At 37.0% G+C, this 26,584-nt stretch overlaps 1 protein-coding gene and 1 non-coding gene across 2 annotated transcripts in view; both read left to right on the forward strand.

The window, feature by feature from the left end:
* Positions 1-3,250: 3,250 nt before the first annotated feature.
* Positions 3,251-26,584, forward strand: part of LOC135072069 (zinc finger protein 624-like) — a 36,800-nt gene continuing 13,466 nt past the window's right edge. Inside the window, exons 1-2 of the mRNA XM_063966012.1 lie at positions 3,251-3,317; positions 3,621-3,718. The gene's annotated coding sequence lies outside the window, so the exon portion shown is untranslated. The remainder of the gene's footprint in view (positions 3,318-3,620; positions 3,719-26,584) is intronic.
* Trnam-cau (transfer RNA methionine (anticodon CAU)) lies at positions 15,573-15,644 on the forward strand. The gene has a single exon. It is a non-coding gene; the product is annotated as a tRNA-Met (tRNA).

Raw genomic sequence — 26,584 nt, forward strand, 5'->3', positions numbered from 1 at the left:
AATGTAATATATCATAGATCGTCGTACCTACTCGTGTAGTGTGGTCTAAGCTTTACATTTTATTAGCATGCTAACATTTGCCCTTGTTGTTGCTTGTTTTATTCAATTTTAGTCCAATTATTTTAAAGTAACTATGTAGTAATAATGTCCTTATTTGGGACTGTTTATAGGGCCCTACAAACATATCCAATCCTATGTAACAAATGCAGGTAGACTAATATACGACATACAAGTGTTTCTGATATTATTATAGCTGTAGTAGAGATAAATATATCGTACAGAAGAAAGATCGATGATTCCCTTTGAGCCTTAGGGTTTATTATTGATGACTGATGACATTTCATCAATGAGATAAAGAAAAATATGGATATGTTTCGGATGGATCATTTCATTTTTAAAAGATAGCCAAAAGAACTTTATATGGCTTCCGTCATTTCATTTTATATTTTATACTAGCTTTCCGCCCGCGGCTTCGCCCGCGTGGAATTTTGTCTGCCACAGAAAAACAATTTCGCGCGCGTATTTGCTCACCATTTAGACCTACCCTGGACTACGACAAACATTTTAAAACCAAAATCAGCTCAATCAGCCCAGCCGTTCTCGAGTTTTAATCAGACTAACGAACATCAATTCATTTTTATTTATATAGATAGATAGATTTTCAACAATGATGGAACTGCATATTACATACGAGTGTACCTACCTATAGTCACACTCCAAAACCAAAGATTGAGACTTTCTGAAGTTATCCGAAGCAATGTTGGTTAGGCCCTACCTACAGCCTGAAAATTAACCAAAGTGATGACAAAAAAGATTACCTAAGACGGTAAACTCAAATTCTGCGCGAGTAAACATCGCACAAATTGGAAAAAAACCGCCGAATTCCAAACTTAAAAACTCGAATTCCGAAAATCAGCGCCAATGTCGCCATAAAAGTGCAACAACTACGCACAGAGAGGCGATTCATTAAAAGTTCGCCAGTGATGACCGCGTATTTATGCGGCTGGCAACACCAACGAGCCAAGTTAGATTGGGCCATAACGGCCGATACCGAGGTGCGAGCTTTTTTGGCCGATGTAATTTGTTGTAAGTGTTGGTAAATAAGATTGAACACGTGATGGAATTTCTGAGGCGAAAGAGAAAAAATAAGACAGTAATTTAGTTAAGAAGAGATAGGGTCCCTTTTTGAAGGGTGGTGATTTACCTCGCTGCTTCGAAACTTTGCTACAGCAATTGAGTCTATGTTAAGCTCCAGAAAGCATACGTCTTAATAATTATAGATTCCTTGTCAGGATTACGGAACCCTAACAAGAAACAGTCCACACTCTTATTTTCATTCAAGGCAAATAATAAATTTTCAGTGTCATTTCACTTAGTCCTACTACCTACCGAAACTTTATTAACGATTATTAGGCAGATGGACATAGAAAAGTTTATATTGTGTAGCACCTAATTGCTGTGAAAATGAATGAATGTCTAAAAAGTACTTTTTTGGGAGAATTTTCGCTAAACTCCTGAGAGTGGCAACACTAGACGAGCTAAGTTAGATTGCCTGGAGGTGCGAGGTTGGGCCATGTAATCTGTTGTAATGCTGCGTTCTACACGCGTGATGAGATCAGGCGAAATGAAATTTTTGTCCCGAAAAATGTGGAAATCTTGTTCTTTTTTCGAAAGCTTTCAGGGAAAACTGCCAGTTGTCTAAGAATTTTGATGAAAAATAAATAAACTACTTTTCCAAGTTGGTTGAAGGAGATTGAAGCTCTCATAATACCTATGCATGTGTAGTAGTAGGTAGGTATTGCGGAAAATGAATTTATTAATTTAGTTTCACAAGACAGAGCTAGTGTGGAATGTGTTGGAAACGCCTAGGTACTAAATATTCTCCTCAAAATGCCATTTTGAAGAAATGTCTTCAAAATTTTGATAAACATGACCAGAACATGCTATGAAATTGTTATTTTAGATAAGTAATCAGTCATTATGATCCTCATGCCTGTTTTCATCATCAATCCCTAATTCTAAAACCCCGATGAAAACTATATAAATTTCTGTTATGAGTTACCATAGGTAGGGGTCACTTAAAAATTAAGGATTGATGGTGAAAACGGGCATCAGACTCCTTTTTTATAAGCCTTGAATTCTAGTTTTACTTTTATAAACTAAAAATGTTATTTTTCCGTCTACCTACCTACAATAATATGGTCTCTTCGTGCGGCATTTGAATTTCACACAAGCGAAATCAGTAGTGTTCATTAGAATGCAATGTTGGAAAAAAATGTTATTACATAAATAAATCGAAGCAAAAAAGTTGTACATAAGTAAATTAAAATAAATAATTAAATATTGTATCTCACTATAACACTTACCCAAAAAAATAGAAGTGATAATATTAAAATATTAATAAGCTTAAATTATAATTGTTATCGGCTTACATTGTCTTAATAATATTTCATTACTAAAAAAAACTTTATAGACTTCCCTAAACATCAAGTTTACATTCAACACCCCAACTTTGAGAACCGCTAGCGCCATCTATCGGAAAACGGCGTACAAACGGAGTTCAAAGAAACAAGGAAAACTGCATTCTAATTTCAAAATAAAATACGCAGAGACGTATAAATTTCAACACAATAAAGAGGATTTTATAAAATAAAAAAGTTTATCAAAGTGTTGGAATATCTAAAAGGTTATTCGACTTACAATAATGCCTATCAGCCAGAAGTCGATAGCCTTTATGATTTTGTTTTATTTGCAATGTTTAATTAAACGCATCGGCGTCTGGATGGGCATTGTCCGACTTACCTGCGCGCCGATTTAAATCCGCTGCCGACCGGTTAGGCCGCGTCATCCACCTTTTATTTTCAATAATTTATTTACTTCTCAAAATACACCACAAGCACGCATCATTCAATACAAATACGCTTACAAAATATATTTTCTTTTGCAACAACAACACGCACGGTCATGTTTGTTTGCTCAACGACGGTGAACTGACATAAAAATAGTCAACATTTTAATTACCTCTTTATTTGGCAAAGGCATACCCACATACAGTCTCGAGTTTACTTCGAGATTCGAATTTGGAATCGTGTCGCTCGCATTCCGAGCGTTTGATATTCGCGCGCCGCGTACAAAACATTCGGCGCGTTTCGCGCGTCTGCCGCGATGTCCGTCAAACGCCGGGGGCGGACCCGAGGGCCGGGCCTCGACATCACTCGGCTGGATTCGGAAACGCTCGCTCTGTAGTGCAGCAGGCGAGCTGAGTCACAACCGTTTAGTGCTCCTATTTTTATTCATTATCAAATTTCTGACGACTGGTAAGTTATTTTCTGCATCATAATTCGATTTTAACAATTAATTAGAGTGCTTTCTGTGATTGATTTGCTTTGTGCTACGCGATAAGTTGACTAATTCATGATGTTTTTGTCAACAACAAGTCTGTACTTTCTTGCATTGTTTTGATTTGTGCAAAGTCCATTAATACGATAGAATTTTCTGAAAAATCGTTGCATAATAAATCTTTGGATCTTATTCTAACAGTAATAAGACTTGCGAGGACTTCCAAACAAGATAAAAGTTTTATTTATTGAACTTAACCTCAAAATGGTTTTGTTTGACAGGTGCAGGTGTCGCCCGCTCGCCGACAGATGGCGCCACGCGGAGAGGCGGAGTTTGTTAACTGCGATCGCTAGACGTATGTCATTCGCGATAATTGAAGGTTAGTTTGGAATCGTCGAAAATTTTAGATAAAACGTAGTTTATTTTATGGCGTCGAACCACGAACCCGCGCGGCTCGTAAATACGCGGCTCAGTAATGGACTGGAAGTTTTTGAAATCTCTCTTATTTATTGATTCATTTGTTTTGTTGGGGCACAATAGACACTTTATCATTCCACGATGTATTTTGCCTGGATCTCAAACATACAGTTTTAGTATTTACACGACCTTTTTGTTACGTCTAGTCTGGGGTTACTGTATTTTTAAACACTGCAAAATGTTTTGAGATACAAAATGTTTAGATTTGTTGAAAGTCTTTTTATGAACTTTTAAGATGCTGTCTTTTTCTACTGTTAGCTTACCTTTCTATATTATTTACACTATTTAAGGATTTTATTTATTTACTAGCGGCCGCCCGCGACTTCGTACGCGTAGATCCCGTTTTACCCCCTTCATCTATCTTACGCGACTTAGATTTTTTCATACAAATGTTTTTTCCCGCTAACTCCCGTTCCCGTGGGAATTTTGAAATATCCTGTTGTAACTAAGCTTTAAGTTTACTAAGGTACCTGCATGCCAAATTTCAAGCGTCTAACTTAAGCGGTTTAGATTTTTCATACAAATGGATTTTCCCGCTAATTCCCGTTCCCGTGGGAATTCCTAAGTATACTATAACCTGCCCAGGAGTATGAAGAATAATTGTACCAAGTTTTGTTAAAATCCGTCGAGTAGTTTTTGTTTCTATAAGGAACACACAGACAGACAGACAGACAGACAGAAAGACAGACAGACAAAAATTTTACTGATTGCATTTTTGGCATCAGTATCGATCACTAATCACCCCCTGATAGTTATTTAGAAAATATATTTCATGTACAGAATTGACCTCTCTACAGATTTATTATAAGTATAGATTTTAGGGGTTAGAAACATTTTTTTAATAACTTATTGATATAAAACCTACAAATCTAAAAAGCCTCGTGTGCCAAGCAAACATCGGTTGCATCAGTTGCATGTTTTAAGTGTGGCTTAAACTACTTACTTCTGTAGCTTCACCAGACTAACGTGGGGTAGTAAAGAGCCTTCAGCCTTTATATTTCACATGAAAATATCCAAAATGCAAAATGTATGAAGTTAATACTTACTTTTCTCTGTCCCATTCGTGGTTGATAGAACAATTTCATGTTACATCTCATGGCCTCACTGAATGCTGCCCTTCATAAATGGGTCACTGCAGCTGCGGGCTCCCTCCGACCTCCGTACACTCAGTCCCTCTTCATCAGTTCTCTGCTGTTGATCCACTGCGGCCTCCTTGGGTAGCGTCGGCAGAAAACTGATTGGGATGGATTTTTTATTTGGACAATTTATTCGATTGATCTTAATTTTGAAAAAAATATTTCAGATGACACACTTCTGGATGATTTCTTATGATTTTCTGATGAAGGTTAATATTAAAATATTTTGTCCATTTGTCAAATTGCGTCTAACTCTTTATTGCTATAACTTTATAAAATAAAAAATTGCCAGTGAAAACATAAAAGTCTAAGCTTTTAAACTTTCTTCTCAGTTTCTTATTTTCCTATCAATGTAGCTTCTACTAGAACTTTTACCAACTTACTAACAATTGAGCTTCTTTCGAGTTCTTATCTAAATAATATGTTAACTCTCATGTGATAATGACATTCAAATTATTTTTAATCCTACCAAACTTACGATGCACTTAAGCCTTGCTTGTTGCGTCCAGCATTTAGTAAAAGCAATAAAATATAAATAGAAACGTAGAAAAACGTTGATGCGGTGCGGACGGTCCAAGTCGTCGCCGGGGGCCGCCCGTGACAGATTTATGGCGTGCGTGGCCGTTACTCCACGCACCGCCCTCCCCGCCCCGCGCCCGTCTCGAATTAAAACGTTCCATTTTCAAAATTCTTCTAAATCCCGCACGATTGAATTTATTTTATTTATTACACACACCTGAGTTTCGCTGTTGACCGTACTTTTTTTTTGCTATTTTCAATTTATTTTGATGTTTTTTCAAACTTTTTAAAAATCTACGTGTTTTTTTTGTTTTCCGACAAGACTTATCCAAATCTGATTGAATCAAGGGTTTCCAGTAAAGTGGTTTAGAAACAATGAAAAACTTGAAACAATGAACAAAGCACTAATTCCTCAAATGATATCCCATTATAACTTTAAAAATTTATCGCCCCAGCCGAGCCGAAAACAATGCAGCCCACAACGGTACATTTTAAGCTAAAAGAATTAAAATTTATGAGTAGGTACAAACAATGAGGGTAATGCATCACTCGTCATAAAGGACAGATTACGTCTGTCCCGCGTGACAGATTTACGGCCGATTGCATAATAGATGCAACTGCGTGCTTCTATGGCAGTTATGGCACAAAAACATCCACGAGATGGGAAAAAACTTTCACTGCTCATCCAATTTTGAATATTGCAATTGACAACGGAGCGATGAGAAAAAAATCGTTCAAAGAGATTGCGATGTTTTCGTTTAGTTTCACTAGGATATTTTTTGTTTTCTTTTGTTTGTTCAAGATAAAAAAAATAGTAATCCTAGACTTTTGATACACAAACTGGCAGAAATTGTGTAGATGGACTATTAAAAACCCTGATGTAAATAAAAATGTTAAAAAATTTATACCTCAAAATAAGTCTACAACACGAAATTCTTCGTCTAAAAAAAATTTTTGAAGATGGAATGGGAGTTATACAGGGTGGAAACGATAAGTGATCTCACTCGATTATTTCTAAACTATACAAGATATTGAAAAACTGGATACTGATCCTGAAAGTGCTTAACGAGCTCTTTCAAACGGTGCTAATAATAGGTTACAGAATAAACTGGAACTATCCGAAAATTCAATATTTTCAGCTTCCATACATTTGGTAAAGTTACATAATATTAAAAACTACACAAGATATCGCAAAACTAGTTACTGATCCTAAAACTGATTCACGAGCTCTATCCAACGGTATCAACAATAGCTTACAGAATAAATTGGATCTATCCAAAAATTCAATGTTTCCATCTTCCATACATTTAGTACTATCACAGTCATGGCACTCATCTCTTGATAATATTATAGCAAGTAAAGCCTAAAACTAATGTTTTCCACAAATAATTTTAAATAAGTTGCAAGTTACGAGTTTAATTAACCGACTATTTATGTTTATTATTAAACAAAAAATAAATTACACTTCTAATATTGTGTGGTTGGCATACATTTAGTATGGAAGCTGGAAACATTGAATTTTCGGACAGTTCCAGTTTATTTTCTAACCTATTAATGGTACCGTTTGAAAGAGCTTGTGAAGCACTTTCAGGATCAGTAACCAGTTTTTCGATATCTTGTATAGTTTAGAAATAATCCAGTGAGATCACTTATCGTTTCCACCCTGTATAATTTAGAATTTGAAACTTTTTTGGTTAACGTTAATTAATTAGTAATTGTTATTATTCAATTTGACAACATTATTATTGCCTCTGTTTGGATGCCTGATTTGTACCGTCCACAGAGTGAGTCTCACAAATATACAGGTGGATTAAAATTTAGAATAAATTCGTTAGAATAAATGCGGGCTAATTAATAATAAATCAAGTGTCCCCGGATTATCCGTGACGTGGCAGGACAAATGTTTCCGGCGGGGCCGCCATTTTGTTTATTTTATTATTTTTATTTAGGGAATAAAAATTTATGGGCTGAAACGCCTTCGCTGAGATTGTCATAGACTCCGCGTCCGATCTCCGTTGAATTATGAACGGTTTTAATAGCTTGCGGTGTGCACGTCGAAAAAGGACCAAATAATATATCGACGTTTAAACGGCACGTTTTAAATTCATGTTGTTGGGTCGACAAGTGGACATTCGTTCGGCTTGTTTATTATTTTTATTCCGATATATGGTTCCCACTTCCTATTCCGAGCTAGACTCTCTTCATTTGTTTTCGACTGTCATTTTTTAAAAGATTATTTATTGGATGTAATAAAGCTTTTCTACAAATGCAAATAGATTGACATCAAAGAAGAGGCAATTCAGAGTAAGCCTGAGTCAGAAAGAAATCAGCCTTGTTGAACAATGGCGACTTCTACAGATGGACAAGTGTCAAAATGATCAACTTAAACTTTTCAATATCTGGCACTGGTATCAAAACAGGGTTTAATAGTGAACATTTCGTTCAATGACAGAATAACCCCGCAGAAATCTCCATCACGGCAGCCATTTGAATCCTCGCTGCGCGCGCGCACAATCGGCTTATTAACCAGAGAAAGAAACACTATCTCGCTCAATTTATCTGCAGCTGCCTAGCAACGGAGACGCGTACGCACGGACAAACAATAACTTGTAATACAAGGCTGCGTACAAATTTAGTTATCCTCCCACTCGGCTCGCTCGATTATTTATAATAAAATCTTTTTATACATTTTGTTTCCGATTCAACATAAATAAGATATGTTATTTAAAGCCAATATATCACTTGACAGGTGGTAGGCAGGTCTGCGTTTTCCGTCACGCCAGTTGCAACTCAATCAGGCGCAGGTTAAGGGTGGTATTCGGCTGAGCGACGAGTTGGGTCGTCGGGTCGCAGCGGACGTTTCATAAGATTTACACATATATCAAAGTAAGGCTTTGTGTGAATGTAGTGAGAGATTTTAATCAACGTCCGAGCAGGCAATATGTCGGCCGCGATGCACCGGCCGTATCACGAGTGTACTTGGAGTAATTAACTTTAAACGATTAATTAACGAGATGTGGTACCAATTCTCGGTATCGATCGATGTGGTACCAATTCGACAAATGCGACGATTAATCCGATGCCGGAGATCACATTTCGCGATCGTCGACCGACACTTGGCTACTTAAACGTCTATAAATTCTTTTAAAATATCCTCTGAGAGACATAAGGACAGTTTTTATTTTAACACCAGTAATGAATGCTTTATAAATGTCGTTTAAAGGCACTCGGAAACGTAAAACGGCATCAAATAAAATATTTTGTTTGACTTTAAGTCAATGTGAATGGTTAAATAGCTAGTTTCATTATTTTTAAACGCAGTTCAAAAGTAATCGCACTTACACACACTATTATGTGCCTAGGTAGTGCAACTATTTATTTGATGTTTGTTAGCCATTGGAATCATAGAAATACTCATTGAACCCAAAGATACAGTTTTGTTTTTACATTTTTATGTAGGTAGGTAATATACACCAAAGCAATCGCCATCAATCTAAAAATATTGCCTAAAGAAACACAATTTTGAAAGTCGTATGTTAAAATATGGATCTTTATAAGACTACTAACGCCATCTAGCGGCGATTAGCAACAACTCCGTCGGGGTGCATGGGCAGCAGTTTTTTGGGAGACAATTACCGCCTTTAATTACACATGGGCCATCGCTAACGTGTTGTTTGCCGACGAAAGTGTCGGCGAGCGTCGGCGGCGTGCGTCGGCGATCCGATGGCGACGCGCGACGTCGGCGAACGCTAATCGATGCGCGCCACTGCGCTGTCTTCCTACTGCGGCCATTACGCACCTTTATGGCCACCCGGCCCGCCCGCGCCCCTCCAAGGCGGCACATGACGAATCAATATGCCGGCTACCGACTCAACACTTATTTATTTCACACGATTTATTAGCCGAATGCCTGTAAACTTTTATGCGCCCCCACGACCCCCATGCTTTATGATGGACACGATAAAATTCTATGTTTACCCCCGCCGCGCGGGCGGGAGCAGATGTCTGGAGACTGTCACGAATCATGCAGTACACCACGAAACTTCTGAAACTTGCCCCGGCTTACCTGGCCGGCAATAACAGTTTCTTTTTACAGTTCGCTTCATTAATTACAGTTTTATTTTGCGAGCGGAGCAATTAACGTTTGTTACTTTTTTGCGGGTCGCAGGCGCTCCTCTAGACAAAATGTCGGGCGGAAATGTGTAATTTTTTGACAAATATTGCGGAAGGAAGGCAGCGGCGACGCTTCCGGGCTGTTTAGGTGGTTTTTATGGTAATCGCGAGATTTGCTGGGTTTCTTTTGGAGCGACGATTATTCATGGTGCGCGAGCGCTAAGAAATTAGCGCGTGGTAGGCGCGGGCACAATGGCGGCTCCTAACGTCCGAAGCCTTGCCCTATTTCGCTGGAGGTCGGGCAGCTTATGAATATCACGATCTGTGCAAAGGAACTTTGTAGAAACAATGGTAGAGTCTTTGAGTAGATACAGGATACTGTTGATTGTGAATTTCTTTAAATGATCTCATGCGGCTATTTCCTTTTTTAATACTGGAACTTCCAAGAATCCAACGAGCAAGGAGGGATATAAATTAAATTGATGCGAGCTTTTTGTTTTCTCAATGATTGGATAGAATTCGCGCCACGTAAATGTGGAAACGCTCTTTTTGAAATATTTTTTTAATATAAATGTAACACGATTTGAAATTTTTAAATTGTCACACATTGTTTAATTTAAAAATCTATGTACGAACTCGTAAATAAATAATGACTGTTCGATAAGTGCTGAAAATCTTTGACTGTGAATTGGGACAAATTGCGTGCGTAATCATTGACTGAAATAAGTAGTTCTCACAAAATAATATGTCATTGAATAATTTGATCAATAATAATATGTAGCACGGGTACGAGCATGACAGGACACATTGTCTCGGTACCTGTACGAGAAGGGAATGTCTGCGCAGCAAACGTTGTTTTTCTTTCCAATAATCGTAATACCCAGAATCTCAAAAGTTTTAAGTGATTATTGGAATAACTTTGACTTAATAATATTTGTATCTTAGTGCACATTTATTTTTATTTTATATTCCACTTCAATTCTGTCCAAAGTTCCAGTGTTCCAGTATCGATTACAATCTTGCCCTTGCTCCCACCGAATCCTAATATAAGTTGAACTGCGTTCTGCACCAAATCATTTCTTATCAGACTCGTTCGCTCAAATTTGTTGAACATTCAAATGCGAGGAGCCACTTCTCAAAATTGCGCCCAACAATATCTTGAGGCATGCAATACAGACAAACAGGCTAATCCGGCATATCGTAAATAGCCAGTTTATGACGTGCGCGATGGCAGGGAGTTTTCTAATTCCGACCCCCTCCCCCTGATGCGCTAATTCGTGTAAGCAGTTTCTGAACGCGTTGTTTCGACTTCACTCCAATTTTCCCACTGGCAACACTACCCTCCCCGGCCTTATCCACAAAAAACAAAGTCCAATTTCGCACGGACGGGTACCAGAACACTTTGCGCGCTTATCGTCGGCCTTTACATAGAGTTGCGCAATTTACATACATTTGTTTGTTCGGTTTTTAAATTGGGAATTAACTGTTAATCGCGCAGCTAAACACTCGGTGCTTAATTAAAAATTGAAAGTTATGTTATTAGACTCATTGAGATCTTGAAAAATAGTAAACAAATTAACTCTATGGTGATTAAGTGGCAACACAGAACGCTTTTGATCCGACATACTTTCCCATTGAAATTATGATGTAGTGTAGGATGTTGAGACAAAAAAATAGATAAATCTAACACTAATGAACGGAAACGCCAACAGATACGTCTCTGTCGTCGAGTTTTTAAATAATCCGTAATTTACGCGTGGCGTGACGTTAAACCATTAATGAAATATTATTTATTTCGGAACGACAACATAAAATTTATACGGAGTCGATAAATTCAGTGGGTTCGTCGAGGATGTTCGCCGGCGGACGGAGCACGGACAGCGCGTTGTCCGGCGCATATCAAAGCGCGCGATGGGATCGCCGCTCTGCGCCCGCGCATCAGCAATTAATACTCTTCATTTAATCGATTCCTTCAATTATTCCACGTTGATATATGTTAATCCTTTCGGGGCCGGCCTCCCGGGATATTGTTGGCTATAATTACGTGGGAGGCATCTTCTATTGACAAGTATTGATGTTTTTAATCTGATATTAGGATAAGACATTAGTATGCGCTCGTCCGCGTTGATTTGTGGCCGGCCGGCTCATTGCCTCGTAATTATTGGATTCGGCGCGATATTTATTGGCATTTCTTCTCACAGCCTTGATTTATCACGCGGCTGTCATGCGCGGAGATATATAGCGACGCCTGCTCGTCGCGGGCGATAATCTCTTTTTTCGTTTATTTGCTGAATCCCTGAGGTACATCCAATACGTCATATTTCAATACGTTACGCGCCAGGACACGTGATCACCGCCATTAGGCGCTCCCGCCGGATTAGCGCGTCACCGCGGAGTAATGAGATGGCGAAAAATATTGGAAATACAACAATAATGACGCGGGCGCAGCTGTGCCGCCAGGGGCGCTGTCGTCGCGCTGAATGATTAAAATCTATCGGCGTGCGACTGTTTATGTTATAATTAAATGTTAATGACGTCGTTTTTGTTTCACGGCCATTACTCATCGGCACTCGTTAGCGTTTTTAATGCCTCCGTTATTGCCGTTATCAGAGATTCTGTGATAGTAATTAGGCGGTAGAACACCATGATAATTTTGTAACGATAATAATTTCAAAATGTTTATATCGTGTCTATTCATTATTCCAGTACTTCTTTTAATATCACCGTTAATTTTACAGAATAAGTAAGGTACTTGATACAAATAAGGCCTACCTAACTTTAAACGCTTATATTTCAATAAATATTAACGCCAGTCAACAAAAACAAGGTTAATTAACTTCTTCCATCCTTTAATTTTAGCAATATTACAAAAAATAACACAATTTTTAACTAAATCTATTCAAAATAAGCAAATTACGAAATCACTGATTTTGGCTTTAATAAATCACCTACACGGAATAAGGCCTATATGATTCAAATGCCTGTAGACCTTAAAATTGAGGCTGTATTTAACAAAATGCGGTCTTATAACATTAAACACGTCGATTTGTTTGCGTTATCAAAATTTTACATACCAAGTAAACAGAAATATACTGTATATCTCTAGATAAACTTAAATTCCACTTATTAAGAATAATACATAAATTATAGATAAAATTATATATTCCTAGTAACAAAGTAATGATTCTTTACTTAAATTATCAAAAATAATATCAAAAACAAACAATACAATTTTTTTGTATAGGGCTTATTAAAACACCGTGTTCGAATAAGGCCTACACATAAAACCTTTTAAATAAATCAGTTTAGGAACATCATTTAGTCATGAATTTTTGTAAACAAAATGAGATCTCAATTTTTGTTAGAACCAGGGCATAAAAAGGCTTCTGAATCATCTTTACGAACTCCTACACAATCTTTGTGATACCACCAAAAGCAGATCTTTATGGTCGCATATCTGCTACATTGTCTTCGAGACAGGCATGATAATACCAGCTTTTATTCTCCTTTCCTTAAGAATTATACATACGGCTTCTTTTGTTCTTATTTTTTATTGGTTTTGTATTTTTTTTCTTTTTTTTACAGGTTTTGTAATCTTTTTCGACTCTGTTTTCTTTTTTTTCTGTGCTGTTAGTAACATTCTTATTAAATAAATATTTAGTTACTCTTTGACTCATTTAGTTTAATGAATTTGTCCGTAATCAGATGTTGACATAAACATCTAATATGGCCTACCATGCTGAAATAAGGCCTAGGCCTTATTAGATATTTCGCTCTTGTTGTCTTTAAAAATTTACAAATAATGCATCTATAGCCAGTAGTACAAATTAAGGTAATTATTAGCGAGTAAGAAATATTTAGAAACGATTAGTAAGAAAAGCTTAATCTAAAACAGCGTCATTTTACCGAAAATTTAAGATGAAATCGCCAGATTTTTATAACAGAGCACGAAATCACCCACCACCTTAGAAGAACGCGTGCCAATTGGTGCTGGGATCGTGGATCGGGACGCTCTTGCACTCTACCGGGTTGTAGGGCATATGAGTACGTGTCCTTGAAGTATTATCCCGGTTGGATTTATTTATCTGTGTTTTCTGATGTATAGGCCTTATTAGAACGTAGGCCTTATTTGTATCAAGTACCTTAGTTTTTATGTTCGATACTGAAACAGTTTAAAGTAACCTTTTTCTCGATCTGATACAGTGTATCAATTGAAGTATTACAAAATTGAAATTATTGTTATCATTAATATCTAAACGTTAATTTAATTAGTCGTGAACTTTAAAAATATTGATTCGTTCGATAAACATTTTCAACTGCTAACGCCATCTGTTATGTTTTTTCCGCACTATGCACTATTAATTATTATTCTGCAATACTTTTTAGATGCGAAATGAGAAAAAGTTTAACGAAATAAGAATTTCACTCACGTTATTTTTTGAAACTGAACTTATTTTAATATTTTTAGTTACAATCTTAAGAATAAATTTATCAAACTTACTGTAATACCGCAAAAATATCTACAAATTAAATAAAAAACATTTTTAAGCAGAATGAAGGCATTTTTTAAAACTAATAAAGTAAACCGAGTACTTACTTCAATTTATAATGTAGCCAACAATTTCCCGCCAAAATGATGGATTAGCGTCAAGCGCGCGCTTTAAAAACGCAAACAGGAGCGATATTGCACACGGCTAATACGCCGCTAGGGCTCGCACACTGAACAAAACAATAACAAATAAGAAATAAGACATTTTAACGATGAAAACTCTTAATTATGTTTGGTTCAAGAATGAAATCTACAACTTCCACAAGAACACTACCTACCTAAATAAAAAATTAGGCATCTATTAATGGATCATGTCAATTTATTAAGTCTGACAAAAGCTACAATCCCTAAAAATCTAAAACTTTAACAATTAATTCATATAGTTACGTAAATTAAATTATATTTGCTTTTTCTAATTGGATTAATTTCAAAATTAATTTTAGCTTATAAGATTTTAACTTTTTCATTCGTGCATCTAAAATTATTATTGTGTAGTTTTATTGTTTGTTTGACGCTAGGTACTAACTGGTCAAAGGTCTCCCACAAGGATTTCCACAAACGGCCGGTCCTATACGCTACCAGCCCGCATCTAGGTAGGCTCCCCACGACCTACATTATTCAAAGGAACACTGAAACTTTTTTTAAATTACCTCCTTTCCCTAAGCCTTTGTGGCAGCCCTGGGCTGCCAATCACGTAGCTCAGTCAATTTTCAATTTTCTCCGTTAATAAGCGCGTCAACGCGCAGCTACATTGTTCTGTTTTTTATTGCGCGCGCAAGACGCTAGCTTTCGTTATTATGGCGCCATCGACATGTGATTGCTAACACGTATGTCAATTTAATCACAATGTTTTAGGGTGAGAGTAATTTGAGAAATTGTTTGGATTAAGCCTCTTTTGGTAGCTGAAAATTCGGATTAAATTGTGCGTACGTTTTAAGAGCTTTAAACTGGCATTAGTAAAAAGTGGCAATTGACCTATGTAAATACGTAATATCAAAAATATTTTGAAATCTAATTTACCACTTTTCATTCAACATACAAATATACCTAATTTCAAACTAGAATCTGAAAAGTAATTTTATTCATAAAATACTTAAGAATCTTATTGACATTGATTTTAAATTGTTTTTAAACTCCATAAATTAATTATCCACTAAAAATAACAAAGAATCTGAAAATAAAAATGGTAGAACAGATTTTTTTGTGGTAGAAACCAGGATTCAATACTGACGCCCGTATTCACAAACATTACTATGAGGTCTCACAGTAGGCATTGACGCACAGGGTCAAACAAGAACTAATCACAGTGCTCTATTCAAAGCTGTGCGTTCGATTTGCTGCTTCACATAAGCAAGCATCGTTTGTGAATACGGGCGTGATTCTCGTCATAGACTTGAGTCACACGAATACTATTTGATAATTTCGTCGCCTCTGTCACAAGCAGAGTGGCGCAGTGGAAGCGTGCTGGGCCCATAACCCAGAGGTCCGTAGATCGAAACTACGCTCTGCTAAAATCTGTTCTTTCAAGGTTTCGCTTTTGTTTTTTTTATTTATAAAAGTAAAAGAAGAAGCATTATTGTTTCTAAGGCCCAGTTTTTTGATTCATAGTTAAAATAACAAATTGTTAAATTTTGTTACTAATGGTTAAATATTAACAAAATGTTAACTAATAGTTAAAAAATGTACTAAAAGTCAAGCTAACCATTGTTCGAAAAACATTTTTCTCTGATATTTAACCACTTGTCATTTGACATCTGTCAAATTTGACTATTGGTTATTTTAACTACGAATCAAAAAACCGGGCCTAAGAATGCAATCAATTTTTATTTTATTTAATACCTGTCACTAACAATCATTTTATCGCCGTCTACTTATTGAAGTTACTCGTAGATGCAAATTACATTACATACTTTAAATTATATTTTTCCAATCCGTTTTAGCCATTGTAGATTTTAATCAAAGATAATTTTAATAATAATAATTTATTTTAATTTAATTAAACAATGCTCAATAGATTGTATGAGTAAGACTATTTATTTATAACTTGAAAAAATTAAAACGCAAGGTAAGTTCTGGGTAAAAAGAATCTTGACTTTTTGATAGCTCAAAAACGGAAAGTTAACGTCGAAATTACAAACGAATCCAACTGAATTCAAAAGTATCGGAAAAAATAGATCCTCTTTTAATTTAGAAGTAGGATTATCTAAACCTAAACCCACAATAAGACCACCGTTCGAAGCTGTATCTGTCAGTCACAATTTCATAAAGTTAGCAAGTCGTATTTATTTTCAAAGCGTGTCCTGTAAATACTTGGTGTAGTTTTTCAATTCCTTCCCCGTAATGGAGATAATAAATAATAGTAAACAAAACTCAGTAGTAATAACCGCGTATATTCCCAGAGCGCGAGAGATTTATGTTTAATTGAAACCTTCGCGTTTGTGGCCGGTCGCGGTCACTGGGGAAAGACGATCGTTCGATGATGTGCCTGATGAGAAAAAATCTGTATCTTTTCTAAATAAAGTTACAGATAGAGGTATTATGTTACTTTTTCTATTTGATCTTATTTTGGACGCCATGGTCACCAGTGTCAAAACAATAAATTTTCTACTGTGTACTGTACAGGTAGGCCTAGTTTCTCGACAGTTACGTAAGACTTGAGCAAAAATTTGCAGTTTTCCGTTTGTTGAAAAATATACCTAATTAATTAAAAAAATATGAATAAGTTGGCATTTTAGGAGCACTTTTACAAGTAATAATGACAGTACTCGAAAGTTTAGAGCAAAAAAAAGTATAATTGTCAGACTCAATGCTTTCAGAAACTTGATTTAGGTCCGATATTACACATCTCTACATAGAGACAGACTAATTGAAATACGAACCTGCGAAAAGGAGCCGGTTTATTTAACTAGATAGCTTATGTATGTTTTTGGTTTATTGCGGATTACTAAAACTGCCAATTGCGCACAATCGCCGCGACATCGCCAAGTGTTGCCGTGTCGCCGGCGGCGGCGCGCAACAATCGACATTGTTTGATTATGACCCACCTAGTGAGATGTTCCGATACAAATCAAAGTCTTCACGAATACCCAGAATACATTCTTGAATGCAAATACAATCCTTCAGGCACAATGTACACTTGTACGCCATAAATCCGTCACGACGTGCTGAATAGAAATCGTCTAATAACGTGCCAATATTGCGAATACGATCGTGATTACTTCTCAGCTAACGGCTGAAACATTTAGTAACACAGCGATACGAATATCTGCCTGATGGACGGATGACTAGATAAAGGACACTCGTGGTCAGCTAGTCGATGGAACTTGTTTTTATCATGGCCTTTTCTTCTTTGCCATCTTTGCCGTCTTGATCACTACACTGTTGTCAGATTTTATAAACTGCCACAGACATCCGATATATGTACCTATCTCAAACGGACCGATAGCTTAACATGCCTTTAGGACGTATTACTTACGGAATTGTATTCTAAATACAGAAAATATTTGCAAATTATTAAGGAATCAATCCTCCGAAGACCTTGACTGTAGCTGTTGTGTAGCTTATGAAGAAAGAAACAAGTTTTGAACGACATTCACAAGGTCGATAGCTTATCAATATGATAGTTGGAAAAACAGCATGGTCTCAGCAAAGGGTCGAAGTGATATGACGCTTTATGGAGGAGGCCAGTCGTTGCCTTTATCAAAGCACTGGCTCTGTCAATTCTGGAGTTTGATAATTTAATTGATGATTAGTTAACAGATTTACATTATTTATGGTTGTGCGCGAACAAATAGGTGGTTAGCTCTTGCCCACGACTTTGATCTGAGGAGCAAATACTGCACTTATGTAAGCACACCGCGCAAATGCATGCAATACATAAAATCGGCCATTACAAGTCACTAATGCCCTTATATATTACGGACAATGGGTTCAAAGGTGGCGATCCGTCATTGGTTTAGTGCGCGGGCGTCATTAGTCCGCGTCGGCGCGGGCGCATCCCGCCAATCAGGGCGCGCGCCCCGTCGCGTAGTTAATAGCGCGCGCCCGCGCCTATATCTCACGCGTCAACGTTCAAAAGCCCCTTTACAAACGTATCTCTTATTCGTCATCGTTACAACACCAATAAATACAAAAACGAGTTATTTATTAACAGTAGTGCTGTCTTTTTTACGTCTGACACGGATTTGTGGAAATGGATGCGATCGAAAGGATGACCTGCGCGAGCGATGATCGATCCTAACTTCAAGTTGGATGAGTTTAAAGTTTAAATTCGTTTGAGGGGAGATGAGCGTGTTTATTTTTCTGTAATAAGAAGAAACGCGTGTCTGTAGGTTTGATAATAATATTATTCATACGAGTTAATGAAAAGAAGACTTCGCGATATATTCTGTGGCGAGCGTGTCTCGCTTTATTTATTCATGAATTATGTTAAGATAAATATGTAGTAAAAATGGCTGCAGATAGCTGAGGAGCTGATTAAAGGCTGTTATTTATTAAGATTTGAGAAGTTTGAGTCTTGATTAAGTTCTTTGTCTGGGTGAAGATTTAATCTTAGTGCTGCTGTGAAATAGGTTCGCCTGATTGCTTTATCTCTAAAACCCAACTTGTTTTCAGTGTTTCCAGAGAAATATTATAATATTTCGTATTAAATGACGTCATATTTAATGAGAATTATTCTCTGAATCTCAACCCTGTTCTTTTCTTTGCATATTCTGATAAAATAAAACGACTGTCTTCTTTGAAAGCAAGAACATGAGAGATTTATTCATAGATAAACCAGATACAAGGTATCATAGACACAAAAAAAGTTTTGGTTATTGTTTATGATATTTTACAACACCCCCACTATATCCAAACAATAACCAATCACTAATTAACAGTTTTACAATTTGTCATGTTAAATCTGGCTAACAACTTATCAATATATTTCTCTTGACTTAAACTGACTGTACAATTCTGTTTATCAATGTTAACTGACATACCTAAACATTCTTTTATTTCTCCTAAATCTTTTAACTCAAAATTACTATTCAACATATCTTTAAGATTCTTTGTTTCAGACTTGTCATTTGAGAAAACAATAAAGTCATCGACATACAAAGTTACTATGGTTCTACTACTACCAACAATTTTAGTATACAAACATGGCTCCAATTTAGATTTATGATAACCAGCCCTTAACATACAGTCATCAACCTTTTCATGCCACGCCCTGGATGCCTGCTTGAGACCATATATGGCTTTGTTTAATTTAAGAACTTTTGAATTATCTTTACACTCAAAACCAACAGGTAAGTGCATATATATTGTCTCATGCAAGTCTCCATTCAAAAAGGCTGTCTTTACATCAAGGTGTGTTACATCCAAGTTCAATTGCACTGATAATGCAAATAATAATCTAAGTGTGGTGTGCCGCACAACTGGAGAAAATGTCTCGTCATAGTCAACACCATATTTTTGAGAACATCCTTTAGCTACAAGTCTGGCACGATACCTTACATTGTTTACACTTAAACAATCTCTTTTCTTTTTCAAAACCCATTTACACTTTACAATATTTACACCAACAGGAGCATCAACAATGTCCCATGCATTGTTTTTCTCAAAGCTTTCCAGTTCATCTTTTACAGCCTGTTTCCAATGTTCTTTTTCTGGTCCCTGTAAAGCTTCTTCGAGTGTCAGTTCATTGTAATGTTCATCATTTTGTTCTGAACACAAAAAGCCATATCTATCTGGCTTTCTTCTTTGCCTTTGAGGTAGTATTTTTCTACTTATAACTTCTGGAACTTCTTCATCAGTAGTCACAGATTCATCCACCACAGTCTCTTCCATGTTATCATCATTTGCTATAGAAGTAAACGAATCCTCATCTGTGATGTCTGCGATATCCCCCACTGAATCTTGACATACTGAACTCTCTTTAGGTTCTCCTGCTACTTCAACTTCTAGATAAGAATGACCATCTTCCATTACAATGACATCTCGACTGGTTGTGATTGTTCGAGTTGAAGGATTATAAACTCTATAACCTTTAACATCTTCAGGATACCCAATTAGAATGCAGTGCTCAGATTTTTTGTCCCACTTACGTCTTTTCTCCTTAGGTATGTGCTTCATGACTGAGCTGCCAAATATTCTTACATGACTTAGGTTCGGCTTTGTCTTTGTCCACAGCTCATATGGTGTGCGATCATTCAATCCAGTTTTCACAATTCTATTCTGTAAATAAACAGCAGTGTTAATGGCTTCAGCCCAGAACTCTTTACCCAGCTTAGCTTCAAACAAAAGACATCTAGCTTTTTCTACAAGTGTTCTATTCATACGTTCACAAAGCCCGTTTTGTTCAGGTGTGTATGTGTTAGATTTCTGATGAATAATGCCCTGTTTCTTCAAATAATTATCAAAATCATTATTGCAAAACTCCTTGCCATTATCACTCCTTAGAATTTTTATTCTCTTTGAAGTTAAGTTCTCTACTTTGGCTTTGTACTCTTTAAAACATTGCAAAGCTTCATTCTTAGTCTTTAGAAAATAAACATAAGTCATGCGGCTGTGATCGTCAACAAAGATAAGAAAGTACCTCGATCCTCCTATAGAGAGATTCTCCATCGGCCCACAGATGTCACAGTGTACTACTTCCAACAGCTCAGCACTCCTGTTGCCTTCATGAGGAAAAGGCAATCGGCTTTGCTTCCCTTCGCAGCACACTACGCAGTTCGACTTACTGATGTTGACCTTTTTATCAAATAGCACTCCCTCCACAGCTTCCTGCATTTTGTTCATGTTAAAACTGTTGGCATGCCCCAATCTGCGATGCCAAACTTCTGCAGATTCAACAACAGCAGCCATCAAACACGTAGGTGTGTCCAACTTGTAAACACCATTTGTCAGCGAGGCAGTAGCCACCAAAATCCCTTGACGATTCATAATTTCACATCCATTGGTTGTGAAATGTACTTGATTGCCTTGTTTTATCAATTGACTGACTGACAATAGATTGGTCGATAAGTTCGGGACGCATAAAACCTTTTCAACAGTTACGTCAAATTCGCAATCTCCAGCCGATGTTGTGATTCTCACATTTCCACAACACAACACGGGAATCTTTTTCTGATCAGCAACCATGATGTCTTTTGAAAATCCAGAATAATATTCATCCATCATCCAGTGTCTATTAGTCGTAATATGTGAACTTGCACCAGAGTCCACGTACCAGTCACACTTGTCAAATTTTCCGCTAATAAACACTGCACTGAATGCGTTAGTCGTTTGCAGTATTTTATTTTCCGAACTGCCTTGCTCATTCTTGGACAAATTATTTTCTGTGTTAAATCTGCACTGATTGCGAAAGTGCCCAAGTTTACCACAACAATAACATTTGACGTTTCGTTTTCCTTTGACAGTCGATACCATAGACTCCGCATTTCCGACATTTTTGTTCCCATCATATTGACTTTTGTTATGTTGGAACTTGTTCTTGTCTCGAAAACACGCAAGTGCATTGCTTACATCACGATCTTCCTGTTCCGGTTCCATATCTAATAATTTTGCTTTAATGGCGTCCGTTGAAATTGCTATCCCCGAGTGTTCTATGGCCATAATCATTGGCATATATTTTTCAGATAGCCCTGCCAGCATGATAGAACCAATCCACTCGTCGGTAATGCCAAATCCCGTTCCAAGTAGCTTTTGGCCAGCTTCAACTATTTGGTTCACATATGACGTCATCGAAGTGCAATTTTCCAGTCGAATAGAGATTAGATTTCTCAAAAGATTTATTTTTCTGGTAAATCCTGAGTCGTCGAATAGCATTTTTAACCTATCCCACAATTCTTTCGATGTACTGACGGTTTTGATGTGAACGTAGATACTGGGGTCAATTGTGAGGATCAATTTCGCCTTTGTTTTCGCATCATCTGCAGTTCCTGGGTGGCCCATCTCAGTCTTTATACACCCAAGCATTCCTTCCAACACCAAGAAATTTTCTGCCGCGAAACACCATTCTGAATAGTTCTCACGCCCTCTGAGTCGAGGCACATTAACTAAAAAGTTCGACGCCATCACAGTCACAACTTCACAATTCATACGACACGAAAATTAACGATCACTTCTGGGCCCATAACCTCTGATAAAATAAAACGACTGTCTTCTTTGAAAGCAAGAACATGAGAGATTTATTCATAGATAAACCAGATACAAGGTATCATAGACACAAAAAAAGTTTTGGTTATTGTTTATGATATTTGTTTACAACACATATTACCAAGGATAGAGATCTTAAGTATGCATTTGGTATGACTAATTTCGACCACTCATCATTTGATTTACAAATTTTATCAAAGAAAAGCCTTAAGTCATACACATAATAATCACAAAATGACTCTACATTCCTAGCAGATGACACGTAGATGGTTTAATTTAAGGCCTGCTTCACCACTAGTTTACAAACTTCCCGATAGCTTAAGCAGTTTATCTGCAAGATAAACTTGAACTTTTGGTTTCACAGGTCTTTGATAGAGATATCTGACAGTTAAAGGTAGGCAATCAGCCACCTTTATTTACGTTCGTATGATATCAAGCTGAAACTGTTTTAATTTTCACAACTACAAATCAAATGCGCACTTTTCCGATAATCCTGGGTAATCCTTCAAAGCAAAGTTCCCTGGGTCCTGCAGTCCGGTAACGGATCAGTCCTCAGAGACCTGACGTTATGCGCATTTTAATTGATCAAGCACGGAACTTGGCTGGACGGTAATTATGCCGTGATAGAATGACAGGGTCGGGGGTTCCTTGGGCTCTAAAAGGGATGAAGAATGAGCGGGTAATATTGTGAAGGATGGCTTTCAAAAGCCAAAATTCATTTTTATGTAACACACTTCTCGCCTATTTTGACCGATATTTGTTTTAGTAACACTATAATCTAGAGATTAATGAGAAGGAATTGTTTTTCAGGTGTTAAAACCAAGCTTAATTTCTATATTAATTTGGCTATGCTTCGTAGAAGTGAAAATATGTATTTTACCGTGGGAATGTACTTACCTCGTAGATCATGTGATCTATTAGAATTGCTAGAAACATGAAAATAAAATTAAGCGATAGTATAGCTAGTCTGGTTGGAGGCGTCAACTTCTATATTCGCTAGTAATTTCGCACAAGTCAAAAATACGTCACCCCTAATTCAAAAATACGTACGTCGACCCTAATGATGAAGATGATAACGCATAAGTGATTTGCATGTAACCGCCTTTGTGGTCTAGTGGTAAGACCACCTGCTTCAGACGCAGAGGTGGTTCGATTCCCCGTGGGGGCAGATTTTTCTGTTCGGTTTGGTTGGTGGTAGGGCTTGTTCTAAGTCCGCCTGGCTAGCAAGTCTAGCAACCACCATCTTACCTAAGTCTGTCGCCATAACAACAATGTTAACAGCATTGTTGTATTCCGGCAGTTAGAGGTAAGATAGCCAGTTCCTCGTGGTTGAGGATTCCGAGTGAAGCTCGCTGCCACCTTCAGCCTGATCATCACTTACCATCAGGTGAGATACAGGCCAAGAGCTTCCTCGTTGTGGATAAAAAAAAATAAGTTCGCATGGCTGAAACCCTATCGCGCTCAGTCCCGCGCCCTTTCCCACTACTCCTCGTAACTTTGTTTATTGCAAGTTAGCCCTAGTGTACAGTCGTCCGACAATTTAATTCCGACATTACTAACAAACGTACGTCGGTTGGGAGGGAATCAATTATAATTCCCATTAGGGCAGGGCGGGCCGAGTGATTTACGCGCGGTAAAAATCGCCGCGGCTGCGCGGGCGACGCACCTTGCATTCCGCCTGACGACTGTATTAGGGAATTGCAGGGAAAATGTGCAATTTATATCTAGTTTACGAAGTATAAAAAATTGCGATGTTAACAGTGAAAAAAACGAGGAAATTGAGCAAAAAACGGACGAGATAGAACATTAGGATAAACTCTATGCACTTTTGATTTTGGTTTGTCACATAAAAATCCAAAAATCGGTTAATATTCCAAGGTATTTAAAAAGTGTGATATTGTAGTTTTCTATTAAAATAACCATCGGCTTTATAAAAATGAGAAATGTAATTTTCTTTTCAGTATTTTTTCAATAATTTACTTACCAAGATTTTAAACATAAAATCAGTATTTATTAATCGGAATAACTATGAAAATAACACAAAATACTAATAAGTCAATGATAAATTATCGAAAATCTGCCGAGGTGAAAAATACTTAAGATATGACAATCCCGTTCCTCTCACGAAAACAGCTTTTCTTCAGAAATCGTGCGGACCCAGGTGTTACGTCACTCTTTTACTTGGACTTTTTCAAGTTCTCTGTGTAGCCAACAACGGCTACAACTGATCATAATAACTCAGCCAATAAATTCGGTTTAATAGATTTGGAAATTAAGAATGAGGATCAACTTTACAACAATACGATTTCGATATCACTTGACCTTTCTCTCTCAACTCACACTGACATCCTTCGAGGAGCGTAAGAATGTAAAAGTCAATTGTAAAATTGTAATTTCCTGAAAGATGTTGGCAGCTTCTTCTAGAATCTGACTGAATTGACGCTTCAATAGACAATTTGACACCATTTCCCATTAATTCGAAATCACAACTTTTCCAAAAAGACACTTCGTTCTGGTCTTAACAACTTAATTAATTTTAAATTACCTGTAAATTACGATTTTTGGCCGCATTTTAATTGAAAAAAGTAGTGCCATACAAAATCAATGGGAGAGTTTCGTTTTGACAGTTTTAAAAAGTACGTCAATTGATTTGGTGGTGTCAACATGTCTATTCTTATGCCCTTGCTGCAACATAAAGAAATAAACTTTTAAAATATTATACTTAAATTAACAAAGGCAGTATATTACCGCCTGCCCTGCCGGGTGTGAACACTCACGCGTACTATGTAACAATACGATATTAACAATATTGTGTAATTTGCACTTAATTAAGACCTCGCAATTATCTTAGTAGGTACGCTCATTAGCATAATGTATGCAAACACAATAATTGCACATGCCTGTTACAATTTATTAGCAGTTATAATTAATTATAAAGTTGTAAGGAAAAATAAAATTTATTTATCTAATAAAGTCTTAAAAGCAATTTTTTTTAAGTTCCAAAGCGCCTATTAAAATTCTACTTGCAAAAAATAAACGACATTACGAGTGACTTTATGCAATTAAACACAAACACAACTGCGTCATTGTCTATGTAAATATAATATCTACGCTTTTCGAAGTGCATTCTTTTGTCTACCTAATGCAAAAACGTATGATACTAATAATAATTTACTTTTAAACAGTTACTTCTAGTCAGCCTGGAGTCTGGACTTTCAAAATTTGGGCTTGTTTCTTATCTTTATTTACTTTTCAAGGAGTTTGCAACTCAAAAAAATAAAACCTCTTCGAGCTGCCAGCACCTTATCGCAAAAATACGTGCACCCTTAAATTCCAAACTTTATACGTTACATTTCAGCAAAATAAAAACAAAACACCATCCAACCCCTTCGTCAGTCCAAAATGCACGCCTTTGCCTAACAATCGCGCGTGTAACTTTTTAAAGTTTTTTTTTAAACACTTCAATCGCCGAGGTGACGGCGGGCAGCGCGCGCCGATCGATGCCGACGCCGTTATTCGGGCGACAGCCTTTGACGACGCTGGGTTCGCTCCACTCCGTACACTTTTTGTGCCTGAAAGAAAATTTTAAATTTTGAATTTGGAACCATTTTTGCGCATTGGCAACTCATTAGAGCTGGATGGATAGAGGCAGCGTTTGGACTCTACATCGTAATGTGCTTATTTTACTTTTTATGATAGAAAATCTAGTCTTAAGATAACTTAAATGTCAGATAGTGTCCTCTTTTATTTATATACTTAGCCAGTTCCTCTGTGGTTGAGGATTCCGGGTGAAGCTCGCTTCCACCTTCGGCCTGATCGTCACTTACCATCAGGTGATATACAGGCCAAGAGCTTCCTCGTTGTGGATAAAAAAAAATGCTGCCAGTAAATATATATTATATAAATTGTGAAAAGTTTTTTCTTTTCTTTGCTTTGCTTTCCTTCTCGCTCTTTCAAAAATTTCCCTGGATATTACTTTCCCTTCAATTTCATCATCATCTAGGTACTTACTGATTACAAAATTTAAGTTCAAAGTTACAATTTTCTTTTTTTTATACATAGCAACAAGGTAACAAATCAGGTATTTGGCAGCAATCGCACCTGATGTTGAGTGTTAATTTCCTCTTATAATAATTGTATGTAGTAATGCCTCGGTCCTGTACCTAAGTTTACTTAGCCTTCGTTCAATTATTACAGAACATTTTATTAGACAATTAGTACAACCAAGAGTGCCAAGTGGAACACAGCAGTTCGGACGACTGACAGACAGACGCGTCAAGAAGTTCAAACCGTTCAGCTCACAACTCGG

This window comes from Ostrinia nubilalis, chromosome 5 (genome assembly GCF_963855985.1).
Source record: "Ostrinia nubilalis chromosome 5, ilOstNubi1.1, whole genome shotgun sequence".
Classification (NCBI taxonomy): Eukaryota; Metazoa; Arthropoda; class Insecta; order Lepidoptera; family Crambidae; genus Ostrinia; species Ostrinia nubilalis.